Here is a 5284-nt window from a genome sequence, read left to right as displayed (position 1 = left end):
AATATGTGGCGTACTCTTTGGGGAGTTCGGCCTCTGTCCATTCGGCGACGAAGTCAGCCAGTACTTGGGATTTAATAGCTCGACGTGGTTTGTATGTAATATCAAATGGAAGGAGGTCAATGGCCCATGGCATCGCGGTTGTTTACAATGTCTTTGAGTGGTACTTCGGAAGCCACCATGATAGAACACTCCTGGAAGTAGTGACGGAGCTTTCGGGATGCCATGAAGACCACGTATGCTATCTTTTGATAATGGGGGTACCGGGATTTGCATGGTGTAAGGATAGTGGATACGTAGTATACTGGCTTCTGAAGTGGGAATTTGTGTCCGTCCTGTTATCGTTCAACGACGAGCACGGCGCTCACCACCTGATGTGTTGCCGATCTGTATAATAACATCGGTTCACCAACGTTTGGTGCGGCCAGGATTGGGTTGCTCGCAAGAAGGGCTTTTATTTCCTCCAGTCTGGCTGTTGTCGCGTCCGTCCATTCGAAGTGATCGGTTCACCGTAGAAGGCGGTAGAGTGGCAGTGCCTTTTCTCCCAATCTTGAGATAAAGCGGCTTAGAGCTGCCACGCAACCCGCAAGCTTTTGGACTTGTTTAAGGTCTGTTGGCATAGCCAATTGTGACAGAGCTCGGATTTTTGTTGGATTTGCTTCAACTCCTCTGTTGGAAACGATGAAGCCCAGCAGTTTTCCAGCGGGGAAAACACACTTTTCCGGATTGAGCTTAATGTCATACACGTGGAGGTTATCAAATGTGAGACGTAAATCGTCTATTAGTGTTTCGACGCGCCTAGTTTTGATGACGACGTCGTCCACATAAGCTTCAACTATCTTACCGATCTGTTTCTCCAGGCATGTTTGAATCATGTGTTGGTATATGGCGCCGGCGTTCTTGAGCCCGAAGGGCATGGTGTTGAAGCAGAATGTCCCAAATGGGGTAATGAATGTTGTTGCAGCTTGATCGGACTCCTTCATTTTGATTTGATGGTATCCGGAATATGCATCAAGGAAACACAGTGAGTCATGTCCTGCGGTACCATCAATGATTTGATCGATGCGGGGGAGGGGAATGGATCCTTAGGGCAAGCCTTATTGAGGTCTTTAAAATGGACGCACAACCACTAGTGCAGAACCGGGCAATAGCACCGGTTCATAAGGACCTTTAGTGCCGGTTCGGTAACCGGCACTAAAGTGTGGGCACTAAAGCCCCCCCCCCCTTTAGTACCGGTTCAGCATGAACCGGTGCTAAAGGGCAACCACGTGGCACGAGTCAGCTCCGGGGGCAGGGAGCCCTTTAGTACCGGTTGGTGACACCAACCGGTATTAAAAGGTTGGGGGGTTTTGGGTTTATGATTTCTTTTTCATTTAATTTTGTGTTTTCCATTTAGTTATTTTGCGTTTGCTGGTATTTTATGATACTACATATTGTACATGTTATGCATATATATAAATAGAATTTCTAGTAGAACCGATCATATATATATACTAGTTAAATGCCCGCGCGTTGCTACGGGCAATAATGTAACTAAATGATCAAGCGGGTGATTAAATAACATGGATGAAGTCTATATAACATTTGAGAGTGGCAACTTATATACCGCAAGGCTAGTGCATAACTCGGTGGTTTCCTATCCTTAAACGTGTCGAGGTAGTAGGTAATGAGAGTAAACCAAGACATGGCATCCATTCTCTATTTTAACTTAAGGTCCATCCGCTCGATAGTATTCTTTTTTTTTGAAAGACGCTCAATAGTATTCTGACTCAAAGACAAACTTAATACCACAAACCTATCTTATAACAACCATATTTCAACAATTTCATTGACCATTCATTGAAAAGTTATTTGATAGCATAATGCTGTAATTTCTCCTTTGCACCGCTCCATATCATCCTCATCTTTGCGTTGTTCAAATGTAGCCAAGAGGGCCTCAGCCTGCCGGGTCTCCTCTTTAATACACCCACCTTCAAAGTGCTCCACCGTGAAATACTAAAATGCAATTTGGCGTCGAACCACATCCTTTTTTTTGAATGGAACACTCGTATTCCATTAAGGCCCAGTTAAATAACAGGCCACCAAATGGTTTACATCATCATGGTAGCTCACGTCCCAATTCCCAAGTAGCATGGAAACCGTGGCTTTCCCCTGCATCGTTTGCTGCTAGCAAATGGGTACCTGATTACACGCCCGCAGGCAAAATTCAACTCAGTACTGAATAAAGGACAAAGAAAACATGTATTTGATCTCTAAGAATAACTGACCAAGGCTTGAACTGTTGCAGGCATTGAATTTCACAGCCGCAATCAGGTTCCTGCAATCAGTTTCCAAAACGATCCTTCCAATCCCCCTCTGCTCGGCTAAAAACAGCGCCTTTTTGACCGTGAATGCTTCGGCATGCATAGCTTGACTCTGCTATCCAGAAGCGGCAAAGTCACCTTCATGATCACAAGCTGCTACACCCTACCCTCCTTCAGAAGTGCTTTTTGAGTAAGCTCCATCACAACTAATCATCAGTCAATCCTCTGGAGGGGGGCTCCATTTCTGGCTAGTGCTTGGGGCGGCAGGTTCCTGTGTATTAACTTGGATTTTCCATTCAGTAGCATGCTGCCTCACAAGAAACTGAAACTCCTCTGTCAGCTTGTGTTTTTAGTCGGAACCACGTTCAACATTGAAATAAACAAACAGTACTGCTGTAAAACAACACCAAGAGTTAGCTCTTTCACCTTGTTAGACAATCCCATGAATCCAAGTATGGTATTATATCAAATCCAGAAGAGTGATGATAAATATACTTATGTATGGGACAAAAAAGATATAAACCTCTTTCCTCTCAAATCCCGTTAAATGCAACACTTGTAAATGTGAAAACCCCATATAATTAATGGAGAGTGATGAAACACATGTATTCCTGTGAATAAAACAAAATTAATTTACTTCAGTCTATAAATTAGCCTACTCTATTTTACTGGACAATCTTATATCCTACATTAATATTTTTTCAGGGAATAAAAAGATCCAATAAGATGTTAAACAGTGCCCATACAAAAGTGTGTGAAACAATTAGCTGAACATGGGTCACCGCCTCACCGGTCTTAATTCAGTAGGGTTTGCTTGAGATTCTTCTCACGTCCATATGCAGGACATAGGGATACATGATGTATTGTTGCTACGTTTCCCAAAACAGAAGCATGTGAAAGCAAGCTACATGCATACTCTTGTTAGGATTTTTTAGATAATGGTGCAGAGCAGGCACACCAATAAAAAAATGTAATCCCTCTAATGCCTAGCATAGTAGCATAGCAGCCAAAAAGGAAATCTTTCTAATGCATATGATCAAAATAAACTGAAGAATAAGCACAGGGTTATCATGTCCAATAAATCTGCATCTTTACAAAGTCTTCACCTACTTTTTCCCAAGGAGATCCAGAATCTAGGGAATCAAGCAACATCCACATGTGTGATGCAATACTTTCTCCTCAATGCCAAAGTGTCATCGACGTTGGCTAGAGGACAAGAGGATGACGGCGCGCTGAAGGAGCATCTGAACGGTCCAACAACCTTCATGTGTGCACATCGTGAGGAACCTTAGAAAATCAAGGAATAATCTTATATTAGATCACATCCATGCCTTTTTAAGTAAGGGTCCACATGATTAAGGGCTTGATGTTTTGCTTTATTTTGAGAATTTCTAGGTTATATATTAGTCCCAATGAGACAATGATTCACAGCTCAGGCTAGCATATAGGAATCAGAGTGATTGACATTGACACCCACAGATGGGGTATAGGTGGAGATGAATCTATGATACTTATACTGCAACCAAATCCAATGCCATGCTATTTATTTTTGAGTAACTTGGACAATTTGGAGGAAAAGCACAGCCTTGGGCATCAGACATATCATTATAATCATGAACAAAATAGCAACCTAATTGGTATGATAAAAATAAACAAATTTGTAGGAGAATCCAAATCATGATTCAAACGTGCAGTAGAACACTTCTTGCCTGATAGTTTTCTGCCTTTCCCTGGCTCCTGTTCTCTTGTGTGGTCTATAGCCAATCTCTTCGTGCCTCCTGCGGTTGGGCAGAGAAAACTGTGATGTGAGATCACAGAAAGTGCTAATATTGTGATTTGATAGATCAGGCTAAGTAGGTGTGAGGAACAACAGGTGTGAGAGACAGCCTAGCGAACTGATTAACGGTCGGCGGCGATGCTGACGACGATCTGACCCTAGCTTTGTTCAGACGGTTTGGAGGTACTCGGGGAGCAGCGCATACCTGAAGGGGGCGGCTGTGGAGCGCGTCGATGGAGAAGAATGTGTAGCATGTGGCGCTGCCGCCGGCGAGTATAAGCAACGCGTAGCTCGCGGTGCACTTGCAGCTGTCGGCGTCTGAGCAGATGCGGGAGGGGGGTCGGAGGAGATGACAATGATGAGATTGGGAGGGGGCGAAGGAGACGGGAAAGGGGCGGCGGAGGGGAGGTCGTGGTGGTAGTGGCTGCGGCAGCAGAAGGCATCCGAGGCATTGGGGCGGATGGCGGCGGCAGCGGCCAGCACGGCATATCGGAGTTCCATTGGCGGAGGATGGATCTGGATGGGCCTGGAATGGAGAGCCCAAGGATTTTTCTCGAAAGAATACGAAGAGGGTGGCGGGCGTGGTTTTGCAAAAGTGTCAAAGCTCCCACCGGATGCGTTAGATACAGATCAGACGGTCGAAATCGCTAGATGGCAGGCACACCATCACCACCAAGTGGGTCTTTTATAGGAGTAGAGATATAATGTCTCACAACCACCATTAATTCACACATATATACACACATGTATATATATACAATTAGCTAGCTATATACAATTTCTCCTAATTGGTGCCTTTGGAGCCAGTGGCATTAGCCTAATTGGTGCCTTCGGAGCACGATGACAATTGGAAGTGGTTCATGGGGGTGGTAGCGGGTAATAGTATTCTCCATTGGGATCTATGACCTGGTCAAGCAAAAATCCCGCTATTTCCTCTTGAATTACTTCTATGCGCTCCTCTGCTAGGAGCTGCTCCCGCACCTCTCTGAACTGTTAAGAAGGAGATCAATATGCATGTGTATTAGTTGTGTGACTAGATATCGATAATGGTGTAAAAATTATGAATAGTGTTCTGACAAACGTACCCAGTCCTGTCTTTGAGATCTGCTCCTTTCGGACGCCATCATGTGAATGTTCTCGCAAACGTAGTATGCACATAGATTATTCCCCGGCGCTGGCTTCAGGGCCTTTACGAGAATGGAATTTG

Source organism: Triticum aestivum, chromosome 1A (genome assembly GCF_018294505.1).
Source record: "Triticum aestivum cultivar Chinese Spring chromosome 1A, IWGSC CS RefSeq v2.1, whole genome shotgun sequence".
In the NCBI taxonomy this organism is placed as follows: domain Eukaryota; kingdom Viridiplantae; phylum Streptophyta; class Magnoliopsida; order Poales; family Poaceae; genus Triticum; species Triticum aestivum.
This window is presented reverse-complemented; position numbering follows the sequence as displayed.